Source organism: Nyctereutes procyonoides, unplaced genomic scaffold, assembly GCF_905146905.1.
Source record: "Nyctereutes procyonoides isolate TBG_1078 unplaced genomic scaffold, NYPRO_anot_genome, whole genome shotgun sequence".
NCBI lineage: Eukaryota > Metazoa > Chordata > Mammalia > Carnivora > Canidae > Nyctereutes > Nyctereutes procyonoides.
In genome coordinates, this window is record NW_026575034.1 from 8067512 (window position 1) to 8088211 (window position 20700).

Sequence of the window (20700 nt, forward strand, 5' to 3'; positions counted from 1 at the left end):
GCTCTGTGAATAGTGGCTCTGTGGCTCTGTGGCTAGGCTAGTGGCTCTGCGGCTCTGTGGCTAGTGGCTCTGGGATAGTGGCTCTGTGGCTCTATGGCTCTGTGGCTAGTGGCTCTGTGGCTAGTGGCTCTGTGGATGGTGGCTCTGTGGCTCTGCAGCTCTGTGGCTAGTGGCTCTGTGGCTCTATGGCTCTGTGGCTAGTGGCTCTGTGGCTCTATGTCTCTGTGGCTAGTGGCTCTGTGGCTAGTGGCTCTGTGGATGGTGGCTCTGTGGCTCTATGGCTCTGTGGCTAGTGGCTCTGTGGCTCTATGGCTCTGTGGCTCTGTGGCTAGTGGCTCTGTTGCTAGTGGCTCTGCGGCTCTGTGGCTCTATGGCTCTGTGGCTAGTGGCTCTGTGGCTCTATGGCTCTGTGCTAGTGGCTCTGTGGCTCTATGGCTCTGTGGCTGGTGGCTCTGCGGCTCTGTGGCTAGTGGCTCTGTGGCTAGTGGCTCTGTGGCTCTGTGGCTCTATGGCTCTGTGGCTAGTGGCTCTGTGGCTCTATGGCTCTGTGGCTAGTGGCTCTGTGGCTCTATGGCTCTGTGGCTCTGTGGCTAGTGGCTCTGTTGCTAGTGGCTCTGCGGCTCTGTGGCTCTATGGCTCTGTGGCTAGTGGCTCTGTGGCTCTATGGCTCTGTGCTAGTGGCTCTGTGGCTCTATGGCTCTGTGGCTGGTGGCTCTGCGGCTCTGTGGCTAGTGGCTCTGTGGCTAGTGGCTCTGTGGCTCTGTGGCTCTATGGCTCTGTGGCTAGTGGCTCTGTGGCTCTATGGCTCTGTGGCTGGTGGCTCTGCGGCTCTGTGGCTAGTGGCTCTGTGACTAGTGGCTCTGTGGCTCTGTGGCTAGTGGCTCTGCGGCTCTGTGGCTAGTGGCTCTGTGGCTAGTGGCTCTGTGGCTCTATGGCTCTGTGGCTAGTGGCTCTGGCTCTGGCTCTGTGGCTGGTGGCTCTGCGGCTCTGTGGCTAGTGGCTCTGTGGCTAGTGGCTCTGTGGCTAGTGGCTCTGCGGCTCTGTGGCTAGTGGCTCTGTGGCGGCGGCCAGGCATCGGCACCATGAGCAGCTTCAGCAGCAAGGAGCACGCTGCACCCTTCACGCTCGAGTACCAAGTCTTCCTCAAAAACGAAAAAGAACAATATATATCTCCATTTCATGATGTTCTGATTTATGCAGATAAGCACATTTTCCACATGGTAGTTGAAGCACCACACTGGTCTAATGCAAAAATGGAGATTAGCTACAAAGGACCCTCTAAACCCAATTAAACAAGATGTGAAAAAGGAAAACTCTGTTATGTTGCAAATTTGTTCCCTTATACAGGATATATCTGGAACTATGGTGCCATCCCCCAGACTTGGGAAGACCCAGGACACAATGACAAACGTACTGGTTGTTGCGGTGACAATGACCCCATCGATGTGTGTGAAATTGGAAGAAGGTACGTGCAAGAGGTGAAATAGTTAGGGTGAAAGTTCTGGGCATACTGGCTATGACTGATGAAGGGGAAACCGGCTGGAAAGTCATTGCCATTAACGTGGATGATCCTGATGCAGCCAATTACAATGAAATTAATGATGTCAAGTGGCTGAAACCTGGCTACCTGGAAGCTACTGTAGACTGGTTTAGAAGGTACAAGGTTCCTGGTGGAAAACCAGAGAGTCAGTTTGCTCTCAATGCAGAATTTAAAGATAAGGATTCTGCAACTGATATTATTAAAAGCACTCATAACCGTTGGAGAGCATCAGTGACGAAGAAAATCGTGGAAAGGGAATCAGTTGCATGAATACTATGGTGTCAGAGAGGCCCTTCAAGTGTGATCCTGATGCTGCCGAAGCTATTATGGATGCTTTACCACCACCGTGCCAATCTGCCTGCACGGTACCAACAGATGTGGAGAAGTGCTTCCATCACCAGAAAAACTAGGGAATATTCTGTGGAATACAAGCTGATATTGCCGTATCCTATTCATCTGGAGTATTAGATTCAAAAGTAGTAGCTTTTCAAACCTTTAAATTCATTGAACTAATCTAACAAAATTCTGCTGTGACCAATATATTCAGAATGGTGCATATCTAAAAGCATTCTTCATAACTCAACTAAGATGACTGTTCATACATTCTTCAATATCAAAGCAGGTGTAATTTGGAAGTCATTTGTGAATAAATGTGCAAGATGAGTGCATATTGGATGTATATGTTTACCATGTGTTAAAAAATAAAATTATTCTGTGGAAACTTCAAAAAAAAATCCACCTATTTTATCCACAAGCTCACATTTAATGATCTTGCCCAAAGACTATCTCGAGAGACTATGCTTAAGGCCCCATCAAAATCAAAGTATACTCGTCTGCAATATAACAATGAATAAAACTGGTCAAGAAGCCAGAGGTAACTGGATTTTTTTTTTCTGCTCATCATGCACTTCCTTTTTTAGTAACTACACCATGGTTTTCCTTTGGAGAAGCCCCACTCACCAACCCTCTATCTATATGGTACAGGTGTTGATTATACTCACAATGGCATGAGTAGACGTGTGACCTAGGCCTGCGCAATCAGCATCATGCATCCTCCTGAACACACCATTTGGCTCAGGGATGGGTATATAACCCATGACAGTCCAATGAGACATAGTTCCAAAATTTCTGTTTTACTTATTGACGAAAAAAAAAGAAGAGGCACCTTTCCACTGAAGCTCTGAGAAGACTATGATATAAGCTCAGGGTCCTAGGGACCACCCTGCTCCCCAGAGGAGCAGCCTACTTAAATACACCGAGCCCAAAAGACAGCAGAGCTAAGAGATGGTGAGAAAGTAGGATGAAGTCATTATGACATCAATAGAGCTCTTTAATCCAGGAAAACACAAGCCACCTCTGTCCCTAACTTTGGTTACATAAGCCAATTAAATTTCTCCTTTTACTAAAGCCCTGAGTTGGCTATTGATCTATTACAAGTACAAAAGTTTGGCTGGTACATAAGATTCTTTTAAAAATGTGATTTTGGCAGGTCCTATCATTTCATTTATCACACAGACATTTATGTGCACCCTCAGAGTTCCAGGCACTGTGCTAAACTCAGAGATAACACAGAGAATAAACTTGGCTCTGGCCTCTAAAGAGGTAGTCTAGTAAAGGAGACCAACAGCCAAGGACACAAATTACAAAAAAAAAAAAAAAATATGTGGCCAGGGCTAGAGTTAAAGTATAATTAATAGGGGAGCACAGAGACCAAACTGAACTGATTTCTGCCTTTCAGGGTCCAAGAAGCCATCAGAGGAAGGTGACATTTGAATGGATTTTTGAATCAGCTCCAGGGGAGTCAACGATTTTTCCTCTTATGTTCCCATCTATTTAATTAAAAAAGAAACCCAGAATTTTGCCAAGAAGAGATATTAAGTTCACTAAACTATGCTCTCTAGAATCCACAACTTCTCCATTAAAATAATAATAATAATAGATATTTATCCAGCCCTTCAGCACCTCCTTCATTCACCGTGGGTTCCCTATGATCACAAGACGGAGGCTGGGTGATCAAAACTAAATCCGTCATACTTCTCTGACTGAGACGCATCTGAGCCTCAGGGCTAGAACCTGTTTAAAGCACTTTGAGGCTCTCTTTCCATTTCATAATTAAACTGGGAAATAATTTTCCCTTATTCCTGTTTGCTCCACACTGTCCTATATTAAGATCACTGACTGAAATGGGAGAAAGGTATCTGTGTCCCCTGTTCATTTTATGCTTTCCATTCCAAGCATCATGCCATGCCCACCTTTTCCTGTCACTTCTCCCAGACACGGTTAACAATAAGATCTTAAAGCCATGGTAAGCCAGGGACATAACTCCAAAATCTTCTGTTTAAAGGGCAATAACTTAGGTAAAGAATAATACTGTGGTCTTGCCAGTTATACCTTTATTTCATAGGGAAAACTCTCAAAGAAGCATCAGTTTCTCTTTACTGTTTGTATAAGACATGTTTATAAATTTTTGACTTCCCACAGTCCTGCTGCTGAAATAGCTACTCCCAAAGCTGACGACAGTGGAGCTGGCACCCAATCATCTCAATAAATACAAAAAAAGCACTTGGCAAAAATGCAACAACCATTCGTGATGATAGGGAGAAAAAAGCTCTTAGCAAGTAGATCTTAAAAGTTCTCATCATCAGAAAAGAAAAATTTTTTGTAACTATGTATGGTGACAGTTGTTAACTGGACTTGAGGTGATCATACATACAAATACTGAATCAGGTGCATCTGAAACTAATATATTACATATCATTATACTTCAATTTAAAAAAAAAAAAAAACCTCCTAGAGGGCAGCCCTGGTGGCTCAGTGGTTTAGCACCACCTTCAGCCAGGGGTGTGATCCTGAGGTCCTGGGATCAAGTCCCACGTCGGGCTCCCTGCATGAAGCCTGCTTCTCCCTCTGCCTGTGTCTCTGCCTCTCTCTCTCTCTCTGTGTGTGCCTCTAATGAATGAATGAATGAATCAATGAATTAATAAAATAAATAACAAAAAAACTCCTAGCAAATGAGGATAGATGACAACCTCCTCATTCTAATACAGGGCATCTACAAAATAAATAAGTAAATAAAAAACCTCCAGGTAACATCATATTTAATGGTAAAATGTTGCTTTCCTTCTAAGATTGAGCCAAAAATGTTCAGCATCCCTTCTTTTCAGCATTGTATTAGAACCTTTAATCGGTGCAATAAAACAGGAAAGGAAACCAAAGACAAAACACTGAAAACATGGGTGGCTCAGCAGTCGAGCACCTGCCTTTGGCCCAGGGTGTGATCCTAGGGTCCTGGGATCAAGTTCCATGTCGGGCTCCCCATGGGAAGCCTGCTTTTCCCTCTGCCTATGTCTCTGCCTGTCTCTCATGAATAAATTTTAAAAATATGTTTTAAAAACTGAAAAGAAAGAAGTTGAATTGCCCTTATCAATGATGACATCATTGTAAACAAAAACAAAACTTAATAGAATATGTGAATGAAAATAACAGAATAAGCAGATTTACCAAGGTCTCCTGATACACAATCAATATGTAAAAGTTAATTGCAACTCTACAAAATAGCAACAAATAAACATAAAAGCTATACAATGTTACATTTAAGGTAGAAAAAAATTCTAACATCAACGAATAAATCCAATGAAAGATGTGTAACACCCTTACACCAAAAACTATAAAATAATGATGACAGAGATTTTAAAAACCTAAACTGATACAGATATATATAATGTTCATTGATTGATTCATGGAAAACTCAGTATTTTTAAGGTATGCATTATCCCAAATTGATACATGGATTTAATACAATCCACATCAAAACCCCAGTAGGAAAAAAAAAAAAACCCAGTAGACTTTTTTGAAGAAATTAAAAAGCTGATGCTGAAATGTAAATTAAAATGAAAACATTTGTAACACAGCTTGAAATCCAGCATTGTAATGCCCCCGGCACTGTTTTTCTTTTTCAACATTCCTCTGGCTATTCAGGGTCTTTTCTGATTCTGTAGAAATCTTAAGATTTGTTCCAACTCTGTGAAGAAAGTCCATGGTATTTTGATAGGGACTGCATTGAATGTGCAACTTGCCCTGGGTAGCACAGACATTTTCACAATATTTATTCTTCCAATCCATGAGCATGGAATGTTTTTCCATGTCTTTGTGTCTTCCTCACTTTCTTTCAGAAGCGTTCTGTAGTTTTTAGGGTATAGATCCTTTACCTCTTTGGTTAGGTTTATTCCTAGGTAGCTTATGCTTTTGGGTGCAATTGTCAATGGGACTGACTCCTTAATTTCTCTTTCTTCAGTCTTGTTGTTAGTGTATAGAAATGCCACTGACTTCTGGGCATTGATTTTGTCTCCTGCCACATTGCTGAATTGCTCTATGAGTGGTCATCAAGACAGTGTGGTACTGGCACAAAAACAGACACATAGATCAATGGAACGAATAGAGAATGCAAAAATGGGCCCTCAACTCTATGGTCAACTAATAATCGACAAAGCAGAAAGAATATCCACTGGAAAAAGGACAGTCTCTTCAATAAATGGTGCTGGGAAAATTGGACAGCCACAAGCAGAAGAATGAAACTGGACCGCTCTCTTACACCATATGCAAAGAATAAACTCAAAATGGATGAGAGATCTAAATGTGAGACAAGAATCCATCAAAATTCTAGAGGAGAACACAGACAACACCCTTTTTGAACTCGGCCACAGCAACTTCTTGCAAGATACATCCATGAAGCCAAGAGAAACAAAAGCAAAAATGAACTACAGGGACTTCATCAAGATAAAAAGCTTCTACACAGCAAAAGAAACAGTCAACAAGACTAAAAGACAACCTACAGAATGGGAGAAGATATTTGCAAATGACACATCAGATAAAGGGTAGTATCCAGGATCTATAAAGAACTTATTAAACTCAACAGCAAAGAAACAAACAATCCAATCATGAAATGGGCAAAAGCCATGCACAGAAATCTCACAGAGGAAGACACAGACATGGCCAACACGTACATGAGAAAATGCTCTGCATCACTTGCCATCAGGGAAATACAGATCAAAACCACAATGAGATCCCACCTCACACCAGTGAGAATGGGGAAAATTAACAAGACAGGAAACCACAAATGTTGGAGAGGATACGGTGGAAGGGGAACCCTCCTGCACTGTTGGCAGGAAAGCAAACTGGTGCAGTCACTCCTGAAAACTGTGTGGAGGCTCCTCAAGAAGTTAAAAATAGACCTGCCCTACAACCCAGCAATTGCACTGCTGGGGATTTACCCCAAAGATACAGATACAGTGAAAAATGTAGACACCTGCACCCCAATGTTCATAGCAGCAATGTCCACAATAGCCAAACTGTGGAGGGAGCCATGATGTCCTTTGACAGATGAATGGGTAAAGAAGATGTGGTCTATGTATACAATGGAATATTCCTCAGCCATCAGAAACCACAAATACCCACCATTTGCTTCAACATGGATGGAACTGGACGGTCTTATGCTGAGTGAAGTAAGTCAACTGGAGAAGGACAATCATCATATGGTTTCACTCATACGTGGAATATAAGAAATAGTGAAAGAGATTATAGGAGAAAGGAGGGGAACTGAGTAGGGAAAATTAGAGAGGGAAACAAACTATGAGAGACTTAACTCTGGAAAACAAACAAAGGGTTGCAGAAGGGGAGGTGGGTGGGGGATGGGGTGACTGGGTGACAGGCACTGAGGAGGGCAAGTGATGAGATGAACATTGGGTGTTATGCTGTATGTTGGCAAATTGAATTTAAATTTAAAAATGTAGGGCAGCCCAGGTGGCTTAGTGGTTTAGCGCCGCCTGCAGCCCACGGAGTGATCCTGGAGACACAGGATCCAGTCCCACGTCAGGCTCCCTGCATGGAGCCTGCTTCTCCTTCTGCCTGTCTCTCTCTCTCTCTAATAAATGAGTAAGATCTTTTAAAAAATAAAAAAATAAATTTTAAAAATGTAAAAAAAAAGAAAATAATAACATGAAATGAAATGAAATGAAATGGAATTAGAATCACCAAGCAATAATGAAGAAAAGAACAAAGCTGGAATTACTAAACTATCTGATTTCAAGACTTAACAATGAAAAAATGATGTACAATAAAGCTGCAGTGATCAAAAAAGTATATGGTGTCATCCTAAGAATAAAACTATAGATGAGTAGAGCAGAATGGAGAATATAGAAATAGACCCAGACATATGCAGTCAAATGACCATTGATGAAGTCACTAAGTCAATGTAGCAGGAAAAGAAAAGTGTTTTTAACAAATGATAACAGAATATGTAGATATCTGTTTTTTTAAATGAACCTCAACTTTTATCTCACACCACACACAAAAATTAATTCAAGATGCATCACAGACCTACACATAAAAGCTGGAACCATAAAGTTCCTAGAAGATAAAATTTCCTCATAACTTGAGAGTAAGCAAGGATTTCTTAGATAAGACACAAAAAACAAAACAGAAGAAAAAAATAATATCTTGGGCTTCATCAAAATTTAAAATTTCTGCGCATGAAAACACCCACAAGAATATGAACAGATAAGCCAGAGACTGGCAGAAAAATATCTGCAGTGCGTGTATCTGACAAAGAGCTTATAACCAGAATATATAAAGAACTCCAACAAGTCAATAATATTTTTTAAATGTGATGGCTAAAAGACCTTAATAGTTCACAAAGGTATAAGAAACACACACTCACACACACACACAGGTACTCAACATCATTAGTCATCAAGGAAATGCAAATTTAAACCACAGTAAGACACAACTAAATACACATTAGAATAGCTAAAAGCAAAAAGACTAATAATACTAAATACTGGAGAGGGTGCAGAGCAACCAGACCTTTCTTACTTTGTGGATGGGATAGTAAAATGAACACTCACCTCAGAGAATTCCTTGGTGGTTTCTTTAAACTTTACACTTACCCTCTGACCCAGAAATTCCACCCCTAGATATTTACCCAAAAGAAAGGAAAACATGTTCATACAATAGAAGACTAATTGGCAATAAAAATGTACCACTCGTACATGCAACAACATGGCTGAGTCTCAAAAATATTATGTTGAGCAAATGAAACCGCATACAAAAAATACACACAGTATGATTCTATTTGTCTCAAGTCCAAAGACAGGCAAAGCTAAGCAGTGGACGGGATGGGGAGTGTGAGGTTGTTAATGGAAATTTCTGTATCTTGTTTTTAGGTGATGGTTTTGAGTGAATACAATTGTAAAAAGCCATCAAACTAAACTAAGATCTGTTCATTTTATTGTATGTTGATTATATCTCAATTTACAAAACAGAAAAATTAACCCAGGAAAATTAGATTTTCCTTTGCTGTTTTCTGAAAGATGTTAATAATCTCTTGCCCACCATAGTCCCTGATACTAACTATGGCCTGAGACATCCACCTTGTCCCATGTCTGCTCTCAAAGGTAAGTAAGTCTGTACTGTTGGGGATTTACCCCAAAGATCCAGATGCAATGAAACACCGGGATACCTGCACCCCGATGTTTCTAGCAGTAATGTCCACAATAGCCAAACTGTGGAAGGAGCCTCAGTGTCCATCGAAAGATGAATGGATAAAGAAGATGTGGTTTATATATACAATGGAATATTACTCAGCCATTAGAAACAACAAATACCCACCATTTGCTTCGACGTGGATGGAACTGGAGGGTATTGTGCTGAGTGAAGTCAATCGGAGAAGGACAAACAGTGTATGTTCTCATTCATTCGGGGAATATGAATAATAGTGAAAGGGAATATAAGGGAAGGGAGAAGAAATGTGTGGGAAATATTAGAAAGGGAGACAGAACATAAAGACTCCTAACTCTGGGAAATGAACTAGGGGTGGTGGAGGGGGAGGAGGGCAGGGGGTGGGGGTGAATGGGTGACGGGCACTGAGGGGTACACTTGACGGGATGAGCACTGGGTGTTATTCTGTATGTTGGTAAATTGAACACCAATAAAAATTAATTTATTAAAAAAAAAAAGCTAAGTAAGTCAGGAATTGTCACCTACCAAGGCCAGACATCCCCAGAATAGCCAAATCACATAGCAATCTTGGATTATTTCTAGTTATTTAATATCTGTCTTTCCCATGATATTATACATTCCATGAGAATAGGGACTTTGTTTGGTTCCCTATTCTGGCTGTATTGCTTATAAAAATTCCTATAAAAATAAGAGGGCTTCTGTAAATATACGTTAAATAAAAGATGAATGGATGGATAAATGGATGGATGTATAGATGGGGGAAGGAAAGAAGGTGGGAAGGAAGGAAGGAAGGAAGGAAGGAAGGAAGGAAGGAAGGAAGGAAGGAAGGAATTAAAATACATTTGAAGATTATCTGGTCCAGTTCTTTCCATGAGTATAATACAGGAGAGAGTCTCAGGGAAATTTAGTAATCTGAGATCAAGGTCACACAGCCAATGGCACAATTCATAACAGATCTCTGCTTGTAACAAGAGACACACTAGAGGAGATATGTTCTCTTCTGCTGTTGTATATTGTATTGTTTACATGTGATGCTTGGAACTGTGGCAACCATCCCGCATGCACGAGGAAAGCAAAACCAACATGCTAAGAATTGTAAAACAAAAAGATGGCAGGGGGAAGGGAGAAGAAGGGAAGAAACCTTGACTTTGCTTGATGTCATTGAGCTACTGAATTAACCAACCTGGAGATTCCCTTCTTTGGGATTTCTTGTTAAATGAGATAATCAGTACATCTTCCTTACTATTTAAGCTGGTTTAGTGTTGACTATAAGATACTTGCCGGCAAAATACACAAAACTCACACAAGAGGCATGAGAAAAGATGAGGCATTCAAGGAATTAAAGCAGCAATGTGGCTGGAGTGAAGAGAGCAAAGAGGGAGAGGGTTAAGACATTACTGGGCAGGCAGGCAGGGCCATACCACACAGACCATCCAAGAACTTATGGTTTTATCCCAAGGACAATGGGAAGTCATTGAAAGGAATACGAGCTTTTCTAAAACCATGATGGATAAGCAGGACAAGAAATCTTTAGCCATGGAATAAGGGTTTTACATCCGGGCTGACATGTTGCAGTCTTGGCTCTTGGTACAAGCTCAACTCATTTCAGGAATGGCGAGGACAAGGAGAACAATTGGTGCTGAGCAATCTAACCAATCAAGATAGTCACTAAGAGTATAAACCCCATCATGTCCCAGGCCAGCCTTTCCTTCATGCCCTGATGCTAACAGATGGGACAGATAAGGGCATATGGCTACTGACTCCCAAACACACAAGCGAAGGAAATCACAAGGGTCAAGAAGGCTGGATGCTCACAGATTGCAGTTTTCCTCTAATATCCAGACCACTTTTAACTCCAGATGATCATAAGATCTCAGGCACTGTCCTCTGCAGAGATGCAGCCCAGAATGCTAGGACTATGGCGTTGACTTCAGTCATAGGGATGCACCAAAGTCCTTTCAAAGGTTCTTTCCAGCCTTCTGGAGTAACTGGTGTAAAGCAGAAACAAACCATGCTGGAAGCTATATGTCGTAGATATCCAGGATTTCCACTAACCAAAACCACCACAGACAAATCAGTAATATAAAAATTGGTGAGTGGATCAAGAAAACATCTAAAGATCACCCGTGTCATATAAAATTTCACTCTTAATATCTTTACCTGGAAGTCCCACTTGGCATACATCATGGAATCAGACAAGGGTACTGCTTAATAGTACTTGAAATAATAATAACCACTATTTACTGAGGAGTGCCTGCTAGATGTCACACACTGCAATTCCTTACTACATACCTAAAGGGGCAAGGATATAATAGCCCTATTTTGCAGATGAAGAGTTTGAGGTCAGAGTGGTTAAGTTACTTGCCCAAGACCACTGACCTAATAAGTGAAGAGGTGAATTTGAACCTAGATCTGTTTGACTCCAAATCACATCTTTCCACCAGTCCATACCACCTAGAGTTCTTGAAAAGCTCAGAAAACTTTGTCTAATGATTCCCAAAGAACTTCAATCCATGGATCATTGTAAGGAGTAAGGTCAAAGGTCCCACAGATCCTGTGCTTGATCCTCTGTCAACCGACACTATTGAAAAATAACCTCTTCTTCCTCTGGCCACAGGCTACCTCACCAGGATGACCTACCTAAGTCATCCCCAACTCAGGAGACACAGATTCTAGTGGAACTCCACCAGTGGCGGGCCGCTCGGGTCTCAGTTTCTTCACCTATTAAAGAGGATAGCATCTGCCCTTGCCAGCCTCACGGGCTCATTGTGAGCTAAATCACTAGACTGAACGGTCCTTAGACAGCTAAGAAATTCTTAACTGCTCTTATGACTGCTTATAAATTTATATTAATGAAGCCCCATAATTATCAATTTAGATTGTCATGCGTCATTGGATTAACCCTACCACACGTGGTAGTACATGTTTGTATCCACAGTGCTTGAGGCCTATAATTTTTTATAGTTAGGCTTCGAGGCATATAAGAATTAGAGAGCTGGCCAAATGACAAAAATTTATTGAGCACTTATGATGTGGCATGTTCTGTTCCAGGCACTGAATACTTCTATGAACTGAGCAGGGTCCTGTCTCCCCAAACCTTGCATTTTATCAGACAATAAACACACGAACAAAACAAGTAAGTGAGGTAGCAATAAAGTGAGATGAAAAGATAAAACAAGGTAATGTAGGAAAGTGAACGACCAGGTTACCTTAGCCAAGACCAAGGGCCTTCGAGGGCCTCTGTGAGGAGGAAACATGTGGCTGAGAAGTGAATAATGAGAGGCAGGCTGGTGAAGATCCCAGACAGAGGGGACAGCAAATTAAAAGGTCCTGAGGCAGAACAAGCTTGGAGTGTATCCCAATGTGCACGGTCACGCAGCAGATGCATTCCTGCCCTCCCTCCCACTACAAGAATATACTCACTGCCCTCGGATGTTGAGGTTGGCCAAATGATTTTGCTTTGGCCTATGGAGTCTGAGCAGATGTGATAGGAGCAAAGGCTTAAAATGTGCCTGTGCAGTAGGCTTGCCCCCTTGGGTTTGTGCCTTTGCCAGGAGAAAAGCATGCCCTCCTGGGCTCTCAAAAGATCACACATGGAACAGACTTGAGCTCAAACTGCTGAGAAGAGCCAAGTCCAGCTATATTTTCAGCCTAACGCAGAACCTCCCAGCCGAGCTCAGACTAGATCAGCTGATTCAGTCAACTTGCAGTTCTATAAAAGTGAGAATAAATGCTTATCATTTTAGACCTCTGAGTTTTGAGGTAGTTTATTGTGCAGCACAAGCTGACGGATACAGCATGTTCAAACAGAGAGAAGACTGCTCTGATCATAGTGAGTACTGACATGGATGAGCCAGGGTGGAACCAAATAAAGGTAGAGCTTCATAAGGAAGGTTTTTAGTGTGAGATTTAAGCGTATCAGTAAGTCACTGGGAAAGTTTTAAGCATGAGTAACACTATCTGGCTTCTGTTGGTAAGGTGAGCTACAAAGGTACAAAAGTGGAGACCAAGATACCAGTAGGAAGGCTAATGTGATGTCCTAAGGAACACATGACAGTAGCTCACAATAGGGTTGTGGCTACGGAAATGAGAAGTGATCCCATCCAAAATGTATTCTGAAGGTAGAGGAGATACCAATTGGATTAGGGATATAAAGATAAGAGCGTTCAAGGATGATCCCCACATTTTGGGCCTCAGCAACTGAGTAGACGGTGGAGCTATTTTTGAGATGAAGAAGTCTTGTAAGATGTCCAGAGCTGAGGGTGAGGTGGGTGGGTGGTTGTGATATCTAGTGTTTGAGATGCTAACCAGGCAGTTAGGTGTTCAACTCTGCCTTTCAGGGAAAGTGGTGCAAGCTGGAAATATAAATTTTGTGTCATCAGGGTAGAGGTGGTATCTGAGGGCACGAGATCAGAGGAGATCACCCTAAAGAGGTAAAAAATAGAAGGTACTTAGATGGAGTTTAGTCCAACACTTGGAGATGTAGGGGCTAAGGACACGTCCACGAAGGACAAAGGAAAATAAGGGCCTATGCAAAAGGGAAATTAGGCAGGGACAGTAACAGGAAACCTAGAGAAGAATCACGGTTCGAATTCGATTCATACATAGCTCTGGGTTGTTGCTAAAGAAGATATCCATCTAATTACAAAAAAAATAAAGAAAGGCCAAGAAAAATTTGAACAGTAATTTCTCTTTGTTATGACACCGCACGTCTAGAAATTACGGATCAGTCTGGCAGGGGATCTGTGGGTCTTGCGTCCTGTGGAAGTGGATTTAACGACTTCTACAAGCCCTTGGAGCTCTGCGGAGTCTTCAACTGTTAGGGAACTACACAGCGCAGTCACCCGATTTGCACAGCATTGGGAGAAGTGTACACAGAGCCATTCTAGGCAGAAAAGAACAGAATACAAAGTAAGAGTGATTTTCCTCCCACACCTCCTCCCTCTCCAAAAGAACACTGCTATTTATTGGTGCTACCACAGGGTGGAGAGTAGTTTTCAATGTGCCAGGAGAAGTAAAGACTAGGCCAGAGAGGCCAGGAGCCTTGAGTCTAGAGGAAAGGCATTGTGTTTGCTCCTACTTGGAAGGATTTCCAGCATTTCACCCCCACGGAAGCCAAGTAAGGCTTTCCTCTTGGAAAAAAAAGTTCTTTTCCTGCAAACTCCACCTCAATAGAGCAGTGCATCAGAATTGGGGCCAAACTTTATATTCATAAAATATTCATAAAAATACTCCTTTGCTGGCTCTTTGCTGTTTTGCTCCTCAAACTGTGGTCCACGGACCTGCAGCAAAAGCACCTCCTGGGAACTTGTGAGAAATGCGGAGTTCCAAGCCCCACCCCTGATCTACTGAACTAGAATCTGCATGTTAGCAAGATCTCCAGAAGTTTCCTACACACATTAAACTTTGAAAAGCATGATTCCAGCATGTATATCCCCTTGGGGGCCGTGTAGGAAGGGGTGATTGGCTGAGCAGAGAATTATATATTCTTCATCTTCCTGCCCAGATACGCCAACGAATCTCCATGGGCACCAGGTACCAGAATTCCAGGAGGTTAGAAAGGTTTATACACTACTTGGAATGTTCTCTGGCAGAACTAACCTTGGTGGGTTTGGGTGGCTCCTTTGCCTGAAGTACCCGCCACCTCCAGAAATCACTCTCTGAGAAAGTTCCAATCTCTGGAAAGTTCTTAGGGATATCAACAGAGATGAAAAGAAGAAAGACCCTGATTATCTTGGTGTTTTGACAGGAAGGATGATGCCTCTGCCATGATTTTCCTAATCGGGGATATTAAATAAGTTCTAATGACATTTGTGGACTTCAGAGACTGGGGTGAGGGGGTGGGCATCAGTTCCTCCACCACAATGTGAAGGCGGCATCATCTATGAACAGTTAGAGGAATGGAACCCATCTGCCAGGTGACGCCTTTAACACATTCTTGAGTTGAGAGAGGGGAAAAAAAAAAAAAACCCTAGTGGTGGCAGCACAAAGCCAAGTTCCAGGAGGCAAAGATAAAAAGTCTGTACACTGGAATGCTGACTCTGTGAATAAGACCAGCACCTAGGCACGTGCAAGAGCACCCTCGGGGCATAAAGGCTTCAGGGATCAAGGTGTGCATGGAGGGGATCCCTGAGTGGCTCAGCAGTTTAGCGCCTGACTTTGGCCCGGAGCGCGATCCTGGGGTCCCAGGATCAAGTCCCGCGTCAGGTTCCCAGCATGAGCCTGCTTCTCCCTCCTCCTGTGTCTCTGCCTCTCTTTCTCTGTGTCTATCATGAATAAATAAATAAATCTTTAAAAAAAAAGGTGTGCATGGAAAGAGCTACTCTTTGGACTTTGGAATGAGAACATCAGAAACCCAGAAAGGACTGGAACAGCTAAAAAGTTGGTTTTGGTAGTGAAGTCAAAACAGGAAGGGTGGGAAAGAAAGGGAAGAAAACAAGAGGGAAGAAGTGAGAACCTATAAACCTGCAGAAAATGGGGAGGAAACACCCAGAGGGAATCGAAAAGGAAGTATTAGGAAAAGTAGGTTCAGCTTCCCTTTCTGCAGTCCAAGGGGTTCTCGGAAAAGAATACTCCTGACACCACTGCACAGAAAAGTGGCTTGAGTCTGCAGAAATCAAATGCCAAGGAAAGGCAAGGTGGGTTCGTGCTGCAACCTGGAGCCCCAACCCCAGCACAGGGTGTGAAGGAGCAGAGGGAAGGAAGGACAGGGGAAGGATGAGAAGGAGCCTGCCAGGCACATGGGGCTCCTGCTCTGGGCGACGGCAGGGCTGCTCAGGCCTTCTGCAGCCACACACACCACTGCCCGACCCGGTTCACGGAGCGGCAGGAAAGCTCAGCGTGGGATGGAGAGTGTGGACCGGGACACCAGCCTGCCAGGGACCAGCCCTGCCACTCCCCAGCTGAGTGACCTTGGACAGGCTACATAGCTTGTGAACAACAGGGGTAGTGAGAGTGGGCCTCTGGGAGGGCTGTTTGTGGGGGCACCGGGTGGGCCAGACGAGGTCAGGCACGGAGTTAGCATTTGGCACATGCTGGTTCTTCTGGCCTCACCGCGACATAAATTCCACAGGGACAGGGGTTGGCATCCTGATTGCTGGAAGCTGAGGCACCTGGAACAGTACATGGCAAGTGGCAGTGGCTCAATAAGTTATCTGTTGGGTGAATGGTTTGCTCTCCGAATCGTGCTCGTAGTGTAAAGGTGGCGCTTGAGGGTGAAGCGTATCAGGGTCACCATATGTCTCATCGTCCATCTCAAGTGAGTCTTTCAAAAACGCCCCCTCCAGACCACCTGAATCTTCTGGACCATTTCACAACTTCCTTTCTCCTTCCATCCCCCACTGTACATGAAGCACCACCACCACCACCACCACCACCGGGGGCCCTGCAGACAGAGAGGAGAGGTCCCTTCCTCACTCTGCATCCACGGAATGGGTGGGAAGGACGCCCATCACCATGACTGGCAATCAGCTGAAGCCCACCCAAAGCCCACTGCAGCTCCTGGAGCACAATGCCCCCTGCCATTTCCCCTTCTGAGGTTTCTGGAAAGGGACTGGCAAGAGAATGACGGAAACGGGAAAGTGTTCTTACCACGCTGTGACTCCTGCTCCTTCTGCCTCTCAACAGAAAATGTAAATACGGCCCCACAGGCAGGCAAGCAGCTGGGTCATCCTCTGCTGGGATCATTTAAAGAGCTACAAAGCACAGAACAGCAGGAAGCCCAGAGACAGCATCCGTTTATGGTGAGCATTTGGCTCCCAAGAAGCAAACTGACAACGTGGTATGTGTCCTGCCCATCCCCGAATAGAGCTTGGGGACAGAGTGACACCAATGTCACAGGAGCTCACTCCTCACCCAAGGGCTCTCTCCTCCACAGGCCCCACTAGGCCATGTCAGAGGGCCCTGGGAGATGCTCTCTGCAGATCCAGTCCACAGGGAGCACGTCCCACGGAGCGTTCCATAAGTAAGTCAATAAGTAGTCAATACAGTGTGACTATTGAGCTCTTGCAAAGTGGCTAGTGCATCTGAGAAGCTGCGTCTTTTATTTAATTTGCATTCATTTAAATTTCAATAGGCATCCCCCCCACTTGTGGCTACTGTACTGGACAGCACAGCTCTAAGTGATAAAAGAGCCCTCGTACCTCTGTCCCCAGATCTGACACCTCAGCAAGTTCCTCCCCCAATGGAAACCACTCTTTCAAGGGAAACACTAAAGTCTGGCTACATTTCCTGGGGTTAAGGGCCAAGTGGGCTGCCACCCTGGAATAAGTAAATAAGCCCCACCCCTCGCATCTGCACAGCTCCTAACTAGTTTGCAAAGTGCTCCTCCAGATATTACATCCGTGGCAATGCATAATACCCTGAGAAATAGGTCTCCCTTCCCCCACTTGTAGAGTGGGAAACGACGCCCAAGGTCAAGAAGTTAGCTCTGGCCAAGCTGGGACTGGAATCCAGATCCCAGACCAGAGCCCAGGCCATTATTCAACTTTCCCAGAGAAGGATGAAGAAAACCAGAAACAGCCTCTTTGAAAACATGAAATTTTCTGAGAAGAATACGAACGGGGAAGTGCCCCAGACCTGGATTCCACAGCAGCTCAGACCACCCTCCCCCAGGACCCTGCGTCTGCGCTGAGGCCTCCAAACCATTGGGGCCCCATCACCTGCACTCCCCAGTGCCCTCGCCGGCCAGTAACCCGGGGGCACCTTCGGGCTGGCAGTGCTGAGCAAGCCTGTGTGTCAGCTGCCAGGCACCAGCACCTCGGCCCAGAAGGTCACCTGCCTGCTTTCAACCTGATGAAACGTCTCCCACCTGCCAAGGCTCAGAGCATCCTCCTCTGGGACGCTTTCCTGGAAAACATTCAGTAGTCACCCCCCTTCTGCTCAGCGTGGCCTTCCTCGGGTCAGCTACATGTGATCCGCTCAGGACTGGAAGCACAGAACGGTCCTGACCTAGCGCCAGGCGGTCGCCAGGACCCCAACGCTGGCCACGTGCCTAGATCATTCATCTCACGTCATCCCATCACGTGGGCATTTCATCATCTCACATCATCACCACAAGAAGGGTGAGCACAGGACAACAGGGATACCTTGAGAGAGGAAGGGACCACACTGGCAGAACTTTTCTTACAGCATAGTGTCATACCTGTTCTATTTTATTATTAGGTCTCGTTGTTAGTCTCTTAGTTGGCCTGATTGATAAATTAAGCTTTATCACGGGTACATGCATATAGGAAGGAACAGTATGAATAGGTTTCGGTCCTATCCGTGGTTTCAAGCATCCACTGGGGGTCTTGGAACATGTCTCCCCCCAAATAAGGGGGCACACATGTGTGTGCTCATGCTCTCTCTCTCTCTCTCTCTCTCTCTCTCACTCACACACACACACACACACACACACACACACACACACACCTACCTCCAACCAGCAGTAGAAATACCTGCCACGGTCTTACAATCCTCCCTATTACATTTTCTCACACTGCTCACAGTTTGTATAAATACCTCTGTCTGTTATCCAATGGAGTGCTTTCCACCACTTCATTTATTTAACAAATAGTATCCCAATTACTAGGATAGGGCACTTGGAGCACCACAAAGAACCTAAACTCATGGGGCTTACGTCTAGTGTGGAAGAACAACATCAAATAAATGCACATATAAATATAAATTGTGATTCCTGATGGTTCCAAATTGGAGCACTACACAGTGCCCAGAAAAAAAAAAAGCAGCTCTTACTAAATATTTGATTTTTTTTCCCAGTCTGAATTTTTGCACTTGGAATATTTATCATAGGACCTTGTAGAGTGTTCCAGGGAAATAGTAAGATGAATAATAATGTGAATCATGACTGACACTTAACAGGATGTGCCAACTGCTTGCTAATGCCTCTGCGGGAATGATCGTCCTTAATCTTTCTAACAGTCCTAAGAGGTGAACACCATCATCACCTCCCGTCTTACAGATGGAAACATCGAGGCATGAAGAAATTAAAGAACTTGCTCAGGGGCATACTCCTTTTGCACATTATCATGCATTCTTGGCTTTCTTAGAACAACTTTCATCAATTGATGCTTTTAAGTAAATTGTCTCAACTTGGCCATTTTGGGGAATAACCCAAGTATGTCTGAAAGCAGCTACCCCAGGGCCGTTGTGAAGTTCCCCTACCCCAAATTTTGTAATTAGCTACACCCAGGCAGCTCTGGTTCCCTTCAATGGAGAGCAATGTTAGAGTCAAAGTGGAAAGCTAGAGGGCCAGGACTGAAACCAGGCTCAGACTCAAGAGTGCGCATGAGCTCTGGAAGCAGGGAGAAGGCACATAATAAAAGAGTAAGAAAATAAAAAACAGTAGAGGAGAAGACCAGGCATGACTGGGGATGGAGGTGGGGTAGAGGGAAAAAAGGTCTACAATCTATTAACTTTTGCTTTACACACCCACGATTATTTCCTTTGTTACAGTGAAAATACTTCACAATTTTAAAAATAAATACAGACCATTCTACAAATAAACTAATGCCATATTTTGAACAATGGCCAATGGAGTGCAGGCCTGAGAACCCCCATGGACCGTCTAGATCACTGTCTTCTCTGCAAGAAGGAGAAAAGCCAAGAAGACTCTAGAACTTTTTTTTAAAAGATTTTATTCATTTATTTGAGAGAGATTAAGCATGAGTGGGGGAAGGGCAGAGAAAGAGAGAGAGAGAGAGAGAGAGAGAGAGGGTTCTCTGCTGAGCAGGGAGCCCCAGGGGCAGGGAGACTGTGCGGCTTAAGCCCAGAATCCCAGGATCATGACCTGAGCCTAAGGCAGGTGCTTAACTGCCTGGACCACCCGGGCGTCCCAAAGGTTCTAGAACTTAAAGACCATCCCAAACCACAGTGAGGGAGCTCAGCTTCAACCCTGGACTGGGTGCCCAACTTTTTTCCTGACTGGGGGCCGCTTGAAATCTACCATTTGTGCCCCCCCTGTGTATTAATAGGTGCCCCTCCTCAGCCAGGGAGTTCCTGGGGCTCCTGTGGCAAAGACGGCCCCATGGAAGGAGCTCAAACCCCGCCCTGTCCTCTCACACGCCCACCAGGATTGCACAGAGCACGTGAGGAGGCACGCTCTAGCACCTCACATCACCCCATTTTATTTTCTTCTATTTCACACCTTTTTCTCCTGCCTCAAGCCTCTAACACCTCCCCATGCCCCCCCCCCCAGTGGATGATCTCACTTTCTACCTCACTGAGAAAAATTTTAAAATGACCTCATCTTTGCACCTGCGAGTCTTCCAGCCTCAAGGCCCTGTGTGTGTCATCCTCTGAACACATCGTCCTCTAGATCGGGCACCCCCGTCTTGTCCCCGCTGCCAAGGACACGCTGGCCTGCGCCCAGCAGGCCCTCCACTCACCTGTGCGATGCCAGCCCCTGTCACCTGCTCAAGGACCTCCCTCCCGCTCTCCTCTCCTGCCCTGTGTCCTTCTAGACTGTCTCCACGACCGGCTTCCTCCCCGTTGTCAAGGATGTTATAACATCCACCTTGAACCAAAACAAAACGAAACCTCCCTAGACCCCCCCCATCACCTTCCAGCTGCTGCCCCCTTCACTGTTCTTTACAGTGAAACCCGGCAAAACACTTGCCTGTACCTGCAGCCCCTGCTTCTGCACT

General features: G+C 44.4%; 1 protein-coding gene and 1 pseudogene across 3 annotated transcripts in view; one reads left to right on the plus strand and one right to left on the minus strand.

Moving 5' to 3' along the window:
- NELL1 (neural EGFL like 1) overlaps positions 1-20700 on the minus strand; it is an 814467-nt gene that overhangs the window by 758610 nt on the left and 35157 nt on the right. The window lies entirely within an intron of this gene.
- LOC129504929 (inorganic pyrophosphatase-like) lies at positions 1083-1950 on the plus strand (annotated as a pseudogene).